This window comes from Corvus hawaiiensis, chromosome 28, assembly GCF_020740725.1.
Source record: "Corvus hawaiiensis isolate bCorHaw1 chromosome 28, bCorHaw1.pri.cur, whole genome shotgun sequence".
Lineage (NCBI taxonomy): Eukaryota > Metazoa > Chordata > Aves > Passeriformes > Corvidae > Corvus > Corvus hawaiiensis.
This window is the reverse complement of record NC_063240.1, coordinates 2,681,549-2,701,343: the sequence shown is the minus strand read 5'-3', so window position 1 is coordinate 2,701,343 and position 19,795 is coordinate 2,681,549. Positions and strand designations below refer to the sequence as shown.

The following is a 19,795-nucleotide window of genomic DNA, read 5'->3' as shown; positions in this document are numbered from 1 at the left end:
GAGCAGGAGCTGGCTTAGCAACCCCCCAAAGAAGGCAGCTGAGTACAACCTGCCCTTCCCAAGCACCTGTTTCCGATCATTAAACATACTTTCTTCCCATTTGGTTTGGATGAGAAACATCAAGTAAGGCACAATATTAAATTAAAAATTTGGTTTTTTCCCCCCCTTAAGCGTGCCATCTCTTGGCAGAAAGATCTGTAGCTGTTCTGCACCCTGGGCATGGATCACTGCTCCTGCCATCCAAGACCTTGGAGAAATAATACAGAAATAAAGCAATCTGAGATAAATTCTGCTTGTTATGTAGAACCTACATAAAGCTTTACCACCTAAATATATCTGTTTTTCCCTGGACACTGCCTGACTGACTGACTTTAGGAATCATCCACACAAAACTGGTGCTGGTCAAACCCAGTTGACCCTCTCTACCAGCTGGTTCACCCCATTATTCATTCCAGTGCTCAGGCAAGGCTGGCTCCATCCCTACGGGCAAGCATACAGGGGGAGGAGAGACCCGGCTCTGATGTGCCTACAGCACAGGTAGCTCAACATTCCTCGGGACACTTTAGCCAGCATCCAAAGTCCAGCAGCTATATGCAGCAGAAATGCTGGAAGCACCGGGCAGTGTCCAAACTGGGCTACCAGGAGCACCCAGAGATAAATAATCCTGTTTAATCCCACCTAAGCCACCCTGACCTCCCCCCGTCCCCTGCTCCTTCTCATCACCCACACAGGCTCTGTGCCTTGTCTGAAGCCCACAGGAGCCACCTTCACATAAAATGACATTTGCACACCAGATCTGCTGCCCCAGCTCCATGTGCTACACTCTTCCCATGGCCTTTGTCTTGTTTATCTCAGCAGAAATGCTGGGGATGGGAACAGCAAGGCTTGTACAAATAAATGGCTTGTACAAATGAAGGGAAGGAGTTTAATGTACAGGCTGGGCAGGCCGGGCCTCGGGGCACTGCTGGGGCACCTGCTGAGAGCAGTGACACGGCTGACCCCTCCTTTCCACCCCGGGCATGGACATGCTCTTCCATTAAGTGGAGACAGACAGGCGTAGGGAGCCCCAGTCCTGTCCCAGCCACCCCCTCAGGTTTCTGATCCCCGAACTCCAGAAGCTGCTCCTCTGCCAGCTCCCACGGATCAGCACTGAACCTGTATTTTACAGCCCAGCTCAGCTGATCAAAGCAAACTTCCACCTTATGGAGCATCAGCACTGCCAGGGACTGCCACAAAAGGATGTTCTGCAGTAAAGGCACCTACCAGCCTGGTTTATTTTTGGGTTTATGCAGAAACTCTTTCTGCCTCAAAAATAAATCCATTTATCCCAGCTCAAGAGGCAGGGCAGAAGCTGAAGATGCAAGCAGGGAGTTAACACATCCCTTCCTCATCGTCAGCTGCAGGTGCCACCACATCCGGGGTGCAGCATCCCGGGTGCAGCCCTCCTCGGGGAGCTGAGCCAGGACACCACCACGCTGGAACGTTTCCTTGACAACTCCCCGGAAAAGCACTCACAGCGCCAAAGCCCAATTACAGTGAGGAACGAGCAGGACAAGACCAGGGAAATGAAATTCAAAAAGAACTGATTTGTTTTCTTGTTTTGGATCAGCTGCATGTAGAAAAAGGACAATTTTGGAGTGCTGAGCCCAAAGTGTGTGACACAGCGACAAAAAGCAAACCAAAAATCTCATCAAGAGCAGCACACAATAGCTGCCACCCAGCAGCGGAACAGGCTGCAGCCGCTCGGCTCAGTAATTATGCAATTCAGTGGGATGTTCGGGCAAACATCTGCTCCATGGGAAAGGTGCAGCCTTATCTGAACATCGTGTTCCTGCTCCCTTCCACACGCCGGTCACAGGAGGACTGTGGAGTGGAAGAACACACGCTCCCCAGCACGTCCCTCGCGGGCAGTGGGGGCAGGAAGGCGAGAGGCTCCCAAGGTCAGGCACCCAGCGGTGGCATTGGAAATGCTGGTCTCTTCCCAGCTTCTGGTTTCTCTCTTTATTACAACCTGCAAATCCAATCTGCCTACCAGCACTCACAACAAAGCTTGATCAGGATTAGAGATGGCAAACATGGAGCAGGAAGTGTCACCTCTGCAGGACTGAGCCAGTTTTGCACCTGTGATGACACCCAAGCACAGAGGTGCCGCACTAAAACCACGACGCCAATTTAGAGCAGGGCCATAAAAGGCTGAAGGACTTTGAAGCCACATTCCTCACAATCATCCAGAAGAGCCAGAGCAACATTCAGCTGCCCTTACCTTTGTCCAAGGGCAGGATAAGCTTTAAATCCCCTACTAGCAGGTTCCAACCCACCAACTCCACTCACTCGAGCATCTTCTGCCTGCCCAGAGCTGTGGTTCGGCAGCAAGAGGACACAGAACCTCCTGCTGCCTTTCTAGCTGTGTTGCAAAACCACTGGGGACCTGAATGTAGCACATGACCCCAGGCAGCCCCTGGGACTCTTTTCTGTGTGTTCAGATGGAGTTTCCAGCAGCCACAAGGTCCCCGAGAGCCGTTTGTCAAACCCAGGTCAGAGAAACACAACACAGTGAAGGAATTCACTTCCCTCCTTCATTTTCCAAGCATCTGCATCCCCCTGCCTGCAACTCCTACTGAGAAGCAGGATCCAGGACCTTTACCATGTCCTCCCTATGTGCAGGGAAGGAGGCTCACCTCCATCCTCTGATATGCTGCTCTCCCAGTGCCACTAATAAAGAGGGAGAAGTTTGACCTGACTAATTTGAGGTTACACCCTGCCTGCCACAGCCAGAACAATTGTTCTGTCCCAAATACCCAGGGTTTCCATCGTGGCACAGCTCAGGGCTTTGGCTGCTTGGGGCTTAGTGTCAGCCCATAGCACCTCCCAGCCAGGTAGGGATTAGTGTCACTGGAGCCTCTTCACTAGCCAAGCTCCTTGTGGAACTCACTGGCTCAGTGAGGATACCTGCAAGGCAGGTGCCAGGCAATGGACAGGGAACTGCTAGCTGGAAAAAGGATATAGTCACTGCGGGCAATCCCAAAATTTCTTATGCTGATAAATGCACGGGATATTGTTATTGAGAGGACAAACCCCCTTTAACTAGAGAAGGAGGATGCCTTTGCACATCAGCTTGGCTCCCTTTCCAATATTCCTTCTCTAGGTATCCTGCAAAGGATCTCAGCCTGTCTGGGGGGAGCACTGGTAATGCAAAAATCGTTCCAGCTGCTTGCAGGAGGAGCACAGCAGATACCAAGAGGGTTGGATTGCAGGCTGCATGAGACAGTGACAAAATATCCCCCCTACTTTATCTCTCAGCCCTGTCTCACAGAGGGTTTTGCATCTCTGATCCAGGAGGGATTGGCCAGATTATTCATAACTTCCATTATTTAAAAGTGTTTTCCTATAGGACCCACCTCAAACAAGACTGGCCCCCTTGCTCATTCACCAGCAGGAATTATTCTAATCTAACTTAGTCAGAGTATAGAAGAATGTAACCCACGAAGATATCTACCTGCCCACATTTTCCATTTTCTGACATTCTAAAAAACGTGTTGAAGTCCAGTTACTATTGTCAAAGAAGGTAAGAAAATCTACTTGAAGTTTCCCAATAACCACCTCCCACAACACCAGGACATAGAGATGTCACCACAGTCAGCACAGCTTTAAACCCGTGGGATCCCAGCATCCCAATCAACAGCAGCCTCCAAAGGGAAAACAGCTCTTCTGTCTGCAGGCCACCCTTCACAAGACATCCCAAAGATGCACCTGGATTTTTAACGAGTGGGGTATTTCCTGATTTACTCTGTAGCCAAAGCTGCTCGGCTAAATCCTCTAAGATTTAATTCCACTCTGGCTAATGTCACCTGACAGAGATTTTCTGAGGGTGCTCAAGCACTGGAGACTTGAAAGGGGATTTCAGAGCAAGGTTATGTACAACATGCGTCACTGCAGATAAAGTCCTTGTACCCAGCCTGACGGGAGCAGCCAACAAACTCCTTCACCAAACACTCCCAGGTTGCCACAGGTGCTGCTGACAACACTGCAACGTAGAGCTTTGCATCCCAAAGCTGAGGACAAAGCCTGAGTGGGAAAGGAGACAAGGACTCTAACTTCTACCTGTTTCAAAAACAAACATCCAGGCAAAAGCATTAGGTTGCATTTCCAGACCAGTTTTCAGAGTGTGTTTGTGATACAGCCCTCAAAGAGCACATCCTCTGCACAACTCAGACATCGTTTTCAAGTTGATCAGGTACCACCGAAAACACACAGTTACGAAAACATGCTCAGAAAAGCAGAGCAGTGGCACATCCCTGTTTGAGAAACCAAAGGTTTGACTTGATGATCTTGTAGGTCTTTCCCAACCTTAATTGTTCCATGATTCTATGACCTTCTAAATAAACCTGAGTTTTTGCTGGTGTAAAAAGGAGAAACCCAAGCTCTCCAGGCTGCAGATATGGCTCATCTGAGCTGGTTTCTTGGCCTCATTCAAAACTCACTCCTCCAACTCTGCTGCTTCCCATCAGCATATCCTGTGCCTGCCTGGCAGCACCTCACCACCCTTGCTGCCTGTGCCTCTCCTGCACCACCCAGCCAGACCCCACAGCACAACAAAGTGAGGGCTGGCCAGCTCTTTGGGAGCAAACTCTGCTTAATCTATCCCAGCTACTGCAAATTCTTTCCTGCAGGTAAAGTCAGATGGATCCTGGGCTGCATCGAAAGAATTGTGGACCAGCAGGTTGAGGAAGGGGATTCTGCCTCTCTGCCCCACTCAGGTGAGACCCCACCTGCAGAGCTGCCCCCAGGTCTGGGGTCCAACACCAGCAGGATATGGAGCTGCTGGAGCAAGTCCAGAGAAGACCCTCTGCTCTGAAGCTGGGCGTGTTCCCCTGGACAAGGCTCCAAGGAGACCTCAGAGCCCCTTCCAGTGCCTAAAGGGGCTCCAAGAGAGCCAAACAGGAACTTTGGACAAGGGCTGGAGGGACAGGACAAGGGGGAATGGCTTCCCACTGCCAGAGGGCAGGGTTAGATGGGATATTGGGAAGAAATTCTTGGCTCTGAGGGTGGTGAGGCCCTGGCACAGGTTGCCCACAGAAGCTGTGGCTGTCCCAACCCCAGAAGTGTTCAAGCCTAGGTTGGATCAGGCTTGGAGTAACCTGGTCTAGTGGAAGGTGTTCCTGCCCACGGCAGGGAGTGGAACAAGATGAGCACCAAGGTCCCTTCCAACCCAAACTATTCTGTGATTCCATGATCCCTCCCTCCCTGGACATGCCAACACCTCCTCTCTTCCCCAGACTGAGGGGGCTGGTACCGAGGAGGGGTCTTGAGCCTCCACTCTTCTCCCCAGCTGGGGCTCTGTAAGCAAATATCTATCCCCTAGAGCTGCAGTGGCTCTGGACAGACAGGTCCCTGTGCTGTCAGACTCAGGAATGAACTCCAGGTCAAAAGCTACTGACACAAGGTGTGGGGAGTTGGAGGTTAAGAACAAATTTACATTATTGCTCATTACCACGTTCTTTTCTCACTGGCCTTGCTAAGACCTTCTGCTCTTTGCAACTCAAGTGTTTTGGTCGGGTGCTCCTGCACTGCTCTCACAAAGGCACCTGAACAGATGGAAGAAAACAAGCCACAGCAGAACAAGCTCAAAAGATGGAGTGTGCTGCCAAAAATCGTAACTCAAAGTTTCAGCAAGAAGTCTCTCCTCTCCCTGGGATCCTGGCTGTAGCATGGCAGCTAGTGACTCAGCTAGCAGCTGAAAAGAAGGTACCTAGAAAACAATGACATTAAAAAAAATACTTCTAGAGCTCTTACTAGGAAATTCAAACAGGTGAGACACACAAAGAGGGCACAAAGAGATAACCTGGTGCCCATGCTGGGCTACAGGATCGTCTCAGCTGCGCTACACAAGTGATCAGTGACAGCCTCCTCCGGTGCAGGCAGCCACGAGCTGAAGCACAGGCTGATTCTGGCACAGACCTGCAGCCTGCTCCAAGCTGGGGCAGGAAAGCAGCTTCTCCAGCCCGGCCTGGAGGACTTAGAGGCTGAGCCAGGCACTTATTACTTCTATTTAACCAAGCGCAGCAATGCCCATTTATTTACTCATTTGGGAAACCAGATCTCCACACTCTGCACAGGTACGTGCCCAAACAAAGATGCAAAAGAAGAAATAGCAAAATCCAAAAGAGCACTCAGGCTCCCAGGGTGCTGCTCAGGCAGAACTGAGGCTGTTGCTGAGCTTGTTCTCCCAAACTCCCGCGGGCCCCCAGGTGCTGAGGACCCTGCAGATTCCTGGCATTGTTTTCCCCGAGGCTGAGCACACACTTGTACCCAGCACAGCCACAAATTCCTCTGGGAGCAGCACCAGTTGGGCTGAGCTTGCATGGGGCAAGAGATGTGCCTCACCCTTGGTATTCCTGCACTTGCACAGGACAGAAGAGTGGTCAAGGTCTCTCTGAAGTGATTTCTAGGATGTGTCTGATAGAAGACTCTTAATAGGTAAAGACAACAAGTTACCTTGGAGTTGAATCCCAGCCAGCTGGGTCAGCTCTCTTCCCAGCTTTCCAGAGCCTCCAGATCTTGGGCTGTGGGTTTCAGAGCAGCTCTTCTCCAGTGAGGGAGTGGAGGAAAGGCATGCCTTGAACAGAGAGAACTACAACTAAAGAATATCGGGCTCCAAACACAAGTGTCCACCTCAGGAAGACCCCCGTCTGGCTGCCCACACAGCTCATAAATGTGCATTGGCATCACTTTGTAAGCTCCAGATGCAACTGGGAACAACTTCTGGTCTCCCAGGTTCTAAAACAGAGCCCTGAACTATGAACAACTTGTGCCCTTCTCAGGGCTTTACTCAGCATCTGCCCAACACAAGGAAGAACTTGGGATGTCATACGAATCATAGAATCACTGAGGTTGGAAAAGACCTCCAAGATCATCAAGCCCAATCTTTGACTGAAGCTCATCATGCTCACTAAACCATACAGCAAGGTGCCATTTCTACTTGTTTTTTGAACACTTCCAGGGATGGTGTCTCCACTGCTGTCCTGGGTAGCCTGTTTTGAGGCCTGACCACTCTTTTAGGGAAGAAATTTTCCCAGTGTCCAACCTGAACCTCCCCTGGACCACCTTGCAGCCTCTTCCTCTTTCCTGTCCCTGTTCCCTGGGAGCAGAGCCCGACCCCCCCGGCTGCCCCCTCCTGACAGGGACTTGTGCAGAGCCACAAGGTCCCCCCTGAGCCTCCTTTGCTCCAGGCTGAGCCCCTTTCCCAGCTCCCTCAGCCGCTCCTGGTGCTCCAGCCCCTTCCCCAGCTCTGTTCCCTTCTCTGGACATGCTCCAGCCCCTCGATGTCTTTCTTGTCGTGAGGGGTCCAGAACTGACCCCAGGATTTGAGGAGGGGCCTCAGCAGTGCCCAGCACAGGGGACAGGCACTGCCCTGGTCCTGCTGGCCACATAACTCAAGCCAGCAGCATGGAGTGAACTTCAGCTTAGCATTTCTGAGCTACACAGAAGAACCTCATGAGTTTTTTAACACTGTTTACTAAGACTTCAATAAAACAAGAAATGAATTTGTTCCCCTGAACCAGAACACTACAAGTTTGGATCAACCAAACACACACTGCCACTGACCTGCAAAACAGGGGGGGAATAGCACAATCTGCTCCCATGTTTGGACAGAAACAGAAGCCACAGCCAGGCACGCTGACATCAAATATTCCCTCAGAAAAGCATCTCCAGGAGGACAACCCAGCTGTGTGCTCAGGCTTCTCCTCCCAACCACCAGCTTTCTGGTTTATGGTGGTGGTTGGGGGGGAGGCAGGAAGAGACAGAGGTGTGTGGTGATGCTGGCCAACACTCACACAACACTTCTCAGTGAGGAATGAAGGATACCACTGGCAGTCTCATGGCTTAAGGTCTTACATTTCCTGGCTCCCAATCCAGTAGTGTCCTTCCAAACCAGATGGCTTAAGCCTACAGCTCTGTCCCCACCAAGCAGTGGGGCTCCCCAGCCACACCAAGGAAGCCAAGCAGGTTTGAGCGGGGGAGTTCTTTTCACAAAGCACAGCAGAAGGGCAGCTGGAAGGCTCAGAGCAGCTGCGAGCTGAAGGCTGTCCGTGGGAAGAGGAGAAGGCAGGCGTGATGAAGCAGAACCATCCTGCAGGTACTGCCTGACCAAGCTCTGCTGTTTTGGATGGGGCTTCTTGGCTTCCTCTTCACCAAAATGGGTGCATTGGTTTTGCCAGAACTTAAAGGCGAGTCAAAAGGCAAAGGAGGTTTGGAGACTGTTTTCTTGTTGAGTCAAAAGCAGGAGCTCTAACAGAAAACATGAAGTACCAGGCAGCACTTGCTACTTCTGCCTGCAACACACTCCTTTTTCCTTTAGATGAGCAGCTGCCATTCAGACACATCTTATCCCTCCCTCCCACAGGTCTTGAATTAAGTTATTTTTCACCCCACCTCACCCTTACAGATTAAGTTTTTACCCCACTTCACAGCAAAACTTGCATTTAAATTTCATTTCTTCAGCTGCTGTAAAAACCCACTTTGTTTCTCTAGGTTACAGTTTGCTCTTCATGCTGGGCACTTCTAGCCTCCTTGCACTCCCAGTTTTCAGTTTAGAAAAGATTAAAAATAAATCCAATCTTTGTGTTTTAAAACCTGGGAGTTCAGGAAGCCACAGTACCTCTCTAAGATTCTTATAAATCTTAAATCTCATCTCCTGTGGAAGTTTGTGCATTGCCATCCCATCCATACAAAACCAGAGCCTGCACATATTAAACCAAGTTCCTCCCAAACTGCCACGTTTCTCATTTTCTTTAATAAGCATTTTCTGGCATTATCAGTCCAGAAGCCACTTGCTCAAAAGAGTGTCCCAGATAGTTAATCCACCAGTGACTCCTGCCCAATACTGAAATGAAAACAAACATCCAGCCCTCTGAGACTACACAGGAGAAAGATTATGTCAGCAGTTCTATACCATCAAAATTAATTTAAGCCTGAAGAGATGCTGGGCTGAAAAGAAGTATCTTGGAATTAAAAAAACCCATATGCATATCAATCAGTGTGAGACTGCAGCCTCCCCTTGAGTTCTGGAGGCAGTTTGGGCACCACAAGATCAGAAGAGTCCAAAGGAGGGACACGGAGCTGGGGAAGGGTCTGAGGAGCGGCTGAGGGCACTTGGCTCGTTCAGCTGCAGCAGAGGAGACTGAGGGGAGGCTCCTGGGGGCTGCAGCTCCTCCCGAGGGGAGGCGGAGGGGCAGGGGCTGAGCTCTGCTCTGGGACAGGAGCCCAGGGAACGGCTGGAGCTGGGTCAGGGCTGGGCATGGAGCTCAGGGAAAGGTTCTTCCCCCCGAGGCTGCTGGGCACTGCCCAGGCTCCCCAGGGAATGGGCCCGGCCCCGAGGCTGCCAGAGCTGCAGGAGCGTTTGGACAGCGCTCTCAGGGATGCCCAGGCTGGGGTTGTTGGGGTGTCTGTGCAGGGCCAGGGCTAGATCAATGATCCCGTGGGATCCAACTCAGGGTATTCCAGGAATCTATGAAAAGCTACAAAATGCAACACAATATCCACCTCCTGAAAAACTTCATTGTCTTGTAATGTAAGTCAGAATTACAGGGGAAAACACATTACATTAAGCAAAGGCAATTGTTAACCTTCCAGATTTCACCTCTTATCACTGAACAAACAGTCCTTACCAACCACAAAACCCACCCCATAACATGTGCTATTTAAACCCCCAAATAATCCCCACCTGTTAGGCAAGAGTGAAACCCAAGGCCTTATTTCTGAATTCTACCTCAGCAAGTGTCTGTAACTGAGCATGTCATTAACAATGACAAGCACAGCTTTGAGACTTCAGCTTCATTTTCTGCTCTCTCTATTCCAGCTTTGAAGTCAGGGACTATTTTACATCTCTACAGTTTGCATTTCTGCCAGTAAATGCTCTGCGTTTTGTACACTGCCCCCGTCAACACACAGCCAGCCAGATGGAGAGAGAGGCACACAACACGTACAGAGAGGAGGAAAACTGTCATTTTGCAGATGACACCCAGTTAAAAGTGACATTTAAAGAGAAGACAAGTGGTTTCAGGTATTACATCTGCCCTCTCGGCTGCATCTGTGACTGAGCACACCACCCCTTCATCCTGGCACAGGGATGCAGAACCAGCTACACTGACAGAAACTGTGGAATCAAGAACACAGAGAGACAACCAAGCTCCACATCAGCATCCAAGTGGAGTGACTGTGACTGCTGAAGTGCCATCAGCACACTCAGGGAAGGAGCACTCAGCCAAAGGAGGATTTTAGCCAGCTCCCTCCCTTTGAAAAATGCAATAGTGGACAATTTTATACTGAAAAATCCACAAAATCTGGTCCATCACATGTGCAGAGAAACTACAGAAAGAGAAACTACTCAGGATCTTTGTCTTCAGCTGCTGCATCTTGCTCAAAGCAGAGGCTTTGGCAATATTTCCTTGTGTCTTAGCCCAGGTCACAGAATGTGCCAAACATGACACAGCAGCACAAAGATGGCCAGATCTGCCCTGATTTCTTAGAGCAGTTAACGAAGTCCACCACTTTTGCCTTGCAGAGGACTCTTCCCTCTCCACCCATTAACCCACATGGCAAACACCATCGGTGTCACAAAGCCAGGGTGAGCTCCAGTTCCCAGCCCTACACTGGGAAGAGAGCTGCACATCCTATGGGAAGACCCAACCAGTGGCCATGGCAGGCTCCAGCTCATCACCTTCATTTTACTTTGTACAATGCACACGTGTGTTTCTAGGCCTTATGCCAAGCCTGAAGGTTTTTCTTGAATCCCTCAGTTTTTCAGGACCTCAAGTAAAATCAATGGACACCAGAGGTGACAACTGACTGAAGTCGGGCTGCGCCTCTGTAGGATCCGCTTTGGACAAAGTGGTAACAGAACCGAGCAGGCTCCAAGGGCAGACACCAGCCATGTCCCATCTCAGCTGTTGGGACTCCCAAGATTTTATCAGCTGTGTTGACAAAGCAGGATACACCACTGTTGGTAGCTGAGGTCACCTGAACTCTGCCAGAGGTCACAAGTGTTTGGACAATGCTCTCAGGCATGGTAGGATTCCTGGGGGTCTCCTGTGCAGGGCCATGAGCTGGACTCAATGATCCTTTTGGGTCCCTTCCAACCCAGGAGTTCTATGACTCTATGGTTTCCAGCACTGCGGTCTGCTGGGAGCCTCACAGGACTTAGGAGATGAGTCTTGAGCTTTGAAAGGACTTCACAAAAACCTCTCAAAACTTGCCAATTACATAAAAATACTCAAGTGCTCTGAACGCTTTGTGAGCTGTATCAACGCACCAACCCAAATAGCTCCCACTCAAGTTGCTCAGATTGGTGCCAAGTGGCCTGAATTACCTGAGCTCAGACAGCCCTGAATGAGATGAAAATCCATACACAGCTGTTCTGAGCCAACTCCATCACTGGAGGGCTGACAGGACCAGCACTGAACAGCGTCTGAAGCAGTGCTGTGACTGTACTGCTGCCCAACTACAACTGGAGAAAAACCAGGTAAATTCCTAGAGCTCAGGAGGATGCTGTTGACTTGCCCTTTAAACAGAATCACAGTTCGATCTACAAATCAAGAATTCCACCCCAAAAAATGATTGAAATAATTGAATTAAATCACTTTGAAGTCATTCATCTCTTGCACAGAAACAAGACTGTTCTGCCATACTGTTGGAGAGCTATATCTGATTTTTTTGGTAGGTAATAAACAGGTGGAAAAGCCTCCCAAGGTCACAGGATGCTCCCCAGGTCGACAGCAGCAAGATGAAGGTGGTCCCCCCTCATCATCACCCTGCAGCACACGTGGCCGGGATGTTCTCCTATCCCGCAGGAAAGGGAGGAGGGAGAGCAGATTAAGGTGACCTACATTACCCCTGCTTTAAATACACAGGAGAATTGCTTTTATTCTGCCTACCTCATTCCTCCCTGGCCTTCCTGTCCCACCTAGGGTTGGCAAGACCCCTCTGCCCAGGTGGGGTATGCAGGTGGGGTGAATCCAGCCTTAACCAGGGAAGCAGAAAGCAAGTTTGGGCATCCAGCTTGAATTCCCAAGAGACTACTTGGCAAACAATGCTCTTTCAAATGGAGATGACACATGTTTCTGTGTCAGTCCTCAACTCCATCAGGTTGCACTTCACCGGTCTCAGTGGTTGCCTCAGCCACGGGAAATCTGGACCTTCACTTACTCGGGGTGACAGAATATAAAGCAGCAACTGAGAACAGCAAACTCCAAGGGAAAGAAAAGTCTAACTAGCAATTTAAACAACATCTTATCAGGCAGAAAATGAGCAGGCAAAACAATCTTGACTAATTCTACTCTTGCAGAAGCACAACATGGTCACCAGCACAGTCTGACACATCCAAGATGCCCATTTTGAAGGGCAGCATCCTGATGTGCCCGAAGTTCGGGTCACGTTAAGGACAGGCTTCCAACACCAGCCCTGCTAAATGACTGTGAACCCAGGCCCCTGGCCCCAAAAGCAGCAGAACTCTTCTCCTACGGAAAAAACATGAAACAGCTGGGGAATTACTCTGATTTACTAAATTCAGTGAAGGAGTAGAGACCCGACTGGCTCCCAGCCCAGTACTCCCTTCCTCTGGTGAGCTGCATTTCCTCCAGGAGATGGCTGAGGTCAAAGTGCTCCCAGATCTTCTGGAAAAGAAATTAGGAGGTGTCTGCCATGGTACAGTAATGCAGACAAGTTGAATGTGAAGAGTCAGCAGTTTGACAGAGCTTTGTCCAAAAAAGCATTACCGAGTTTAAATGAAGAGTTAACAGCTGCTGTGCCTAAATGGGCCCTCAGAGCATGAAAACTCATTCTGCAGGAGCCACCAAGACCCATGCAAGAGCTCCCACAGGAGAGCAGAAGCAGGAAAGCTCTAACAGCGGCAGCTGGAGCACCTGGCAGAAGCTGAACCAAACCTCATTCCCCTGCATGGCTGGGAGAGGTGGAACATTATGCAGTAAAGTGAAAAGCAGCATTTGAGCTCTGTGGAGTCTGACCAGTCTGACCGAGCTCCCCACCAGCCATGGCGCCAGTGGCAGCATCCCAGCAGCGCTGCTGCGTTTTAATGACCACAAACAAGGCAAAGCTGCCCTTGTCTTGTAATCCATTAATTCCTCCCAGTTCGGGAGACTGGGCTATTTCACCCAGAACAAAGACAGGAGCTGCTGCCTGTGCTGTTCCCATGCTCAGCTAATCTCCAGGCCCTTTCAGTCATGGACATGGATCTGCCCGGGCTGGTCTTGTGACAAACCCTGGGCCATGACCTGGTTCCCTTTCTTGGATCGAGGAGTGCCTTGGGCAGCAGGAGCAGCTACAGTTGTGCTCCTGGAATGTGCACCCTTGCCTTTCAAGCACTCCTCAGGCAACAGGCAGGTCTTCAAAGATGAAGGCAAACAGCTCGTTTACAACTTCTCTTTTCTGCCAGGAAGTCTGTCTCACCCTCTCTAGTAGCAATTTCTGCAAAGAGAACATGCAGATTCTGCTGATTACAGAGGAGACGAGGACTGGGCCCCCTTAACGAATCTGCAAAGCATTTACACTCCTCACACTGAATGCAAACCACACAGGCAGTGGTTGGACACAGCAAAGTTTTGTTTCCTGCAACTCCAGATCAAAAGTCGAGCAGTTATCCAGAGGGACAGCACTTCTTGTGGGCATCTGCCAGAGGTGCCACTGTAAAGAACATGCCAGCTTCATGCTATAAAAGAACACTGCTCTTCTTCACATGTGGCTTAGTCCAGCCTGCTTCTGTGTTACAGTAAATATTTAAGAGAACCCTTCACATCACACACTGGATCCCTAGTTGTACACATCTGTGTTTTTTTCAATTGAATTAGGAAAGAGCAGTAGGCTTGCTGTAGCTGAAAGCTTGCAGCTTTCAAAGAAAGCTGGAAGAGAAGCAAAGGGACTCGCAGCCTCTCCCCAGAGCTGTGAGACAAAAACACATCATGGTAAGTGGTGACCAGTGGCATGGGCAGGGCTGGGAACACTGGGGCAACCCAGCACATTGCCAGCTTTAGACTTCCTCCCCACCACAGCATGTCCTCTGACTCAGCCTGGTAATTCACCACAAGCCAGTGCCAAAACCCACACGTAAGCTGGGGAAGCCACAAGAACACACCATGGAGGACGATGACACTTAATTAGGGGTTGACAGCATTTTCTGCTAAATATGTGGATGAGGAAACAAAGTAACAGAAAAGCTGCTCTAATCACTTTTAGCTTTTTAATTACAGAAATGCTTTCCAGAAAGTCTGGAGGTTAACCCAGCTATTGGCATCACTGAAAAAGTCAAACAAACAAGTGCCAGGCTGCTTAGGAACTAAGTATTTCAAAGACCTACCTAAGAAGGAAAAGCCCTAACATCACCTTATGATCACTGGCTTGTGCAGGGCTCTTGGAGAAGCCAGGCTCCTGTCTAGGGACTCAGTCTGCCTGTTCTCCCCAGAAGAGGAGGAGAGCCTGGCACAGCCAGCAGCTGGCTTTCCCTTTGGCACATCCTCCCCAGGCAGGCAGGTGAGCAATGCTGGGCTCTGCTGAGGTTTGTGCTGATGGGGATCAAGACCAAACCCACTTCACACAGGCCACAAGTTTGGTTTTTTACATGAGCCTCTTCTTTCTTGTGCTTTTGTTTTATTTCAGCATTGAACAACCTTTGGCTTCCAGGCCCTTGCAGTGCCTTGATTTCCCTCTCTGCTGTGCTCATGTCTTTTCCTGGCTGTGAGTGCATTCCCGTGGTGGAACAGCCGGCAGTGGGGGCTCAGCACGGCGCGTGTCCTCATCCCAGCATTAGAGGAAAACACAAGCGGCTGCACAGGCAGCCTCAGCCAGCAGCAAACACCCAGACCTTGCCTGGCCAGGAATTCTGCTTTGCCAAAGACCTACAGAACACAACAGGACTTTTCTCCTTTGAGTTCCTGCACTCATCATGGATTTAGAAAAGGTGAAATACCACAGAGGTGTGTCTATCTATCTAACAGTAAGTACTTACAGGGAACCCACACCAAACAAGTAGGGCTTTGCACCTGCACAATGCTTAAAAATAGCTTCTGCCTGGCCCCACAGACATGATCAGACAATCGATGTGACTAAAAAATTATGTTATTGGGCACACTCATGAGGTGACCCAGCTTGTAGGCCTGGGAGATGGGTGAAGGACAGCAACACTGTCACTGGGTTATTAAACAAATCAAAATGGACTATTAGAGATCTTGGTTAGAGACTTAGAATGACTTAACGGGAAAGGAAGCACCCCACCTTGGCACCTGCTGTTCTGCCACTATTTATGAGTTTCAAGGCCAATCTGGATGGGGCTTGAAGCACCCTCTGGTCTGGTGGAAGGTGTCCGTGCCCATAGCAGAGGACTGGAGTGAGATGGTCCCTTCCCACCCAAACCATTCTTTGATCCCGTGATTCAAACATTCTGAGTCACTTCTCTCCCAACATAAGCATCCCGGAAAAAAGGAGGTGCCAAGGCCTCTGTGTTAAACCAGAGAGTGTTTCCCAAAACTGGCAGCCTGCTCCAATACCTGCTGCCCCCACTGTCTTCCCTGGGACCCAGGGGAAATCTGTGAGGGTGCACCCATGGGATCACACCATCTGGGGAAGGCAGGACCTGCTTTGGTTCCTACTTTCCTGCAGCCAGGATGCCAGAGGGAGCATCTCCTGCTAGCGACATGGGCAGCAGCTCCCTCCCCATGCTGCAGATGGGAGCATTGGGTGTTCACTTCCACCTAAACAAAGCCAACCCTCCTTGCACCGGGATCAGCAAACGTTTCCCCCTCCCACTCCACTTCTGACATTCCCCAGTGCAGTGCAAAAGGTGCAGTGGTTTCTGCTTTTTGAGTCACAAGTTACTGACCCCCACGTAACACCTGCAGTTCCCATATACACAGATGAACTGATCTCATACCAGTAGGTCCCAGCAAGCACATGGTACCGCATCCATGTCGGGAGTGAGGCACCTGCCAGGCCTCTAGAGACTAATCATGGTACATGGGACTATCCTTGGCAGCCCAAAAGGATGGATGGGAATAATCAAACATTGACAAAGCTGAAGCAGCAAGTGATGAGAAGGGCTCTCAAGTCTTTGTCAGGGTATCACACAGCCATGGCAGGGGTGTTTCTGGAGTCAACTGGTGCTAACTGAAAGATGTGTCCATGAAGGAAGAGAGTGCTGTAATTCCTGCAGCTGCTTTTCAGGCTATAACCACCTGATATGGGAAAACCATATTTATTAAGATTGTGCATCTGGCAAGAGCCCATAATGGTCATGTCAGTGAATCACTTCAATAATAGTTCCCAAATTATACACTGTTCATACTGAATCCACTCAGGTCATTCCCTGAGGAGCTCTTCCAGAGAGGCCCATGCGCCTCCCAAGCGGGATGAGGCAGTGGCAGCTCTGCCAGCCTCAGCCCCAGCAGTGGTGGAATGGGCTGTTATATACAGGTCAATGCCAAATGCTGGTTAATGAAAATGAGACTAATCATCCCCCGTCCTGTGTGTTTTTGGGGACTTGTTCTCCAGCCTGCCCTGACACCAACACAGGCGGGCTCAGCATCCTTTGGGCAGTGCCCACATCTGCCTGCTGTCCACACTGCCCTTCCCAGCTCGCAGGCTCCATCATCCCAGCTTCCCCGTGTGCTTCCAGCTGATTCATATCTTAAAGAACAATTAATTTGCCAGAGCAGCCTGAATTCTATTTTCATTGCCTTCCTCCTTCCCTGCAGCTGAGCTGTGACTTATTGACTGTGAAGTAACTGCAGGGTCTTTAAGAGTTCAAGGCACGGGGTGTTTTCCTGCCTGTTCCTGCCTGGCTGACTCCCTCTGTAATCATCCTCGCCAGCACCATTTCACGGCACAGAGGCATGTGACATCCAACTAAGCTGTGAACCATAATCATGCTGGGGATGATGTTTACATTTGATTTTTCCTCAAGCTGATAAGCTCTCTTCAATTTCCCCTCTCCATCACGTTGGTATGAATTGAACTGCTTATGCCCCACAGGGTGGAATTCTTCTCTTATCTCTAATCTGCTCACTGAAAAAATTGCTTTCAGCAACCCTTCAAAAGTCACTTCAAAGTTATCACTGCTAAGAGGGACGAGCTGCAATACCGTTCCTGGGCTGTCGCAATCAATGCCCTCCCAGTGCTTTTCGGAGACAGCCACACAGGTGCCACCAGCACACAGCACACCTGGCTGGGATCTTCATTTTGCTCCTTCAGCCTGAGGTACAGAGAGACAGCTGTCCAACAAGAGTGTAAATCCTTGTTAAATCATTTCAGCTCCCTAAAGCATTAGAATCCAACCTTGAAGAACACATTGGAGGCTTCTGCTCCAGCTCTAGACCATAAGTGATTGGCAGACTGCAACCTGTGTAATAGGAGACCTGACCGATGGAAATAAATCCGATGTCAACTTTACTTCCCCATTAGACTGAGAATTCCCACTTTAGAAGGGAGATGGTGGAGGCCAGTTCTGCTGTCCAACAGTTGGACAGTGCCAGTTCTTTTGTAGTAACAGCTCTCCCATAACTTGACCATCCTTGGATAAAAGGTTTCCAGATCCTGTGTCTCCAGACTGCACCTGGCTAGAGGAATGGTGATGCGCCATTTGCTTACCCAACCATCCCTGGGATGAGGGCACCCCAGCCTGAACAAGACCAGTGCTCACCTGTCACCCCTAGCACCATACCTCCCCACACCAACTCTACTCCTGCCTAGAGCTCACCGGAACCCTGGAGCAGCCCCTTACACTCCCTGCAGTCCCTCCCCAGGGCATGAGGGTACAGATTGAGGGAGAAGGCACAGCAAGTATCTGCACCCATTAGATCTTAAAACTCCCTTTTCAACTAGTTGGTCACAAAACTTTTTAAATTTTGAAGCCAAGGTCTCAGGAAGGGACTAATTGGGCCTGTGTGTTCATGAATGAACAGCCCTGCTGCTGGCAGTAAGTGAAGTTTCCTCCCTTAAAGCATGAGATTTCCAAAAGTTCCCTTCAGACACTCTGTACCTTAAGTCAACCTACTGCCACGGTCTCACCGCCTTCCAGCCCTTCTCCATGCAGTTTTATTCCTGTACCAGACAAACTGGTAATTTTACTGTAATTACTGAGGGCTTGGGGAGGGTCTATGCTGGCCTGACCCACAGTCTGGATTAACCCTGCCACGTTGTTCAGGCAGAGCACAGCACCCAGATGGCTCCTCTCCAGCCAGGAGCCAGGCAGCAGGTTTCAGCTGCGCCGGTGATCCTTCATCAGCAGCACATGCAGAGCAGTGAGCACAAGGGGAGCAGCACGAAGCACCCGTGTAGGTGGGTCACGGGCACTTCAACACCTCCACACAGCAGCGAAGGCACACAGGCCGATATGGGGATTTGTCACCCAGTTCAGACCACAGAGCACAGTGACAACCCCAGACCCACAGCACAGCCCACCCTGTGCAGGTGCAACTGTGCCTTCCCACAGCCCACCAAAGGCCACCTCCATCTCCCGGGGTTTGCTCTTCTCCAGCAAAAACTCATTTGCTGTTGTGCACATTGTCCCCAGCCCCCCGGGAGCTCCAGCTGCAAGTGCAGCTGAGGCCAAGTGACACAATTTGGATGCTACCCAAGTGAGGAGTAAGCAACTTGACTTGAGAAATCAAAGCATCGGTGAGATTACTGGCTCCGTTTCATCTTTTTTACTATCAGCGTAAGGTAAGACAGCCTACAGGTTCATAAACTCAGGTTTACTTGCTCACGGAAGAAGAAAAATACATGCTCCCTGCTTAAACCCTTCCTGAGCAGCAGTCTCCATAGACACTTTGCCTAGTCCTGAGCAACAACCCTCTAACCCTCCCCAAAAACCAGAAAGGTGACTGAGAAATGAGAAGGACAAATGGTATTTTAATTGTTCATTGGTGTCTCTGCCCAGGGCAGAAGGGTGGAACAAGATGGGCTTTAAGGTCCCTTCCAGCCCAAACTCTTCTGTGACTCTGATCAGCAAGAGGTTCTCTCTCACTCCCTCAGCATCACCAGCCAGCCCTCCTCGTGCTGGGAGAACATTCCCAAAAAGAGGTCCAAGGGTGTGTGGGAGCATGGCAAGCAGCCTTGGGAAGTCAGGCTGCAGGCTGCCAGCCCCTGCATTTCCTTGCAGCACTGAGGAACCACAGCAGGATGGCTGGGGACAGCTTCCCTCAGCCTAAACCTCGGCACCTTACCCAAAGTTACACACTACACCCACATCCCCGGCGCGGCAGATGACATCTGCGAAACGAGCACGGCTCCCACTGTAATTAGCTGGTTCTCAGAAGATCTAATGATGCTCATTTAAAGGTCTGACGACACGGAGATCGCTGTCATCACACAGCCAAACCCATCACACAGCACCCCGGACTCGGGCAGGTGCCCGGAGCTCCGCGTCGGGCCCGCGGAGGAACGTGTCAGCCCGGCAGCAGCGGGGCTGAACATCACGAGCACGGCTCAGCATCACGAGCACGGCTCAGCCAGCAATCCTGAGGCTGTTAATGAACTAGAAATAATTAGGCAGCAGCGGAGGCGGGGGCAGGTCTACAGGCACAGCCCCATGAATCTATCCTGCCACTCAGAAACCCCAAACCTCCTGCTAATGCCGCTGCGGGGCCGGGGCTCGCTCTGGGCCCTGACAAACGGGCCCCCTCCGGCGGGAGGGACCCCGGCCGGCGGCAAAGTCCCCGCCCCCGCTGCCAGGGTCTGCCCGGCTCTCCGACCAACCCCTCCAGCCCGACCCTGTGATCTCCGGGGAGCGAAC

The 19,795-nt window shown here is 50.6% G+C and overlaps 1 protein-coding gene across 10 annotated transcripts in view; it reads right to left on the bottom strand.

Annotated features, from left to right (window-relative positions):
* PIP5K1C (phosphatidylinositol-4-phosphate 5-kinase type 1 gamma) overlaps window positions 1-19,795 on the bottom strand; it is a 52,055-nt gene that overhangs the window by 31,358 nt on the left and 902 nt on the right. The gene's annotated exons all lie outside the window — the stretch shown is intronic.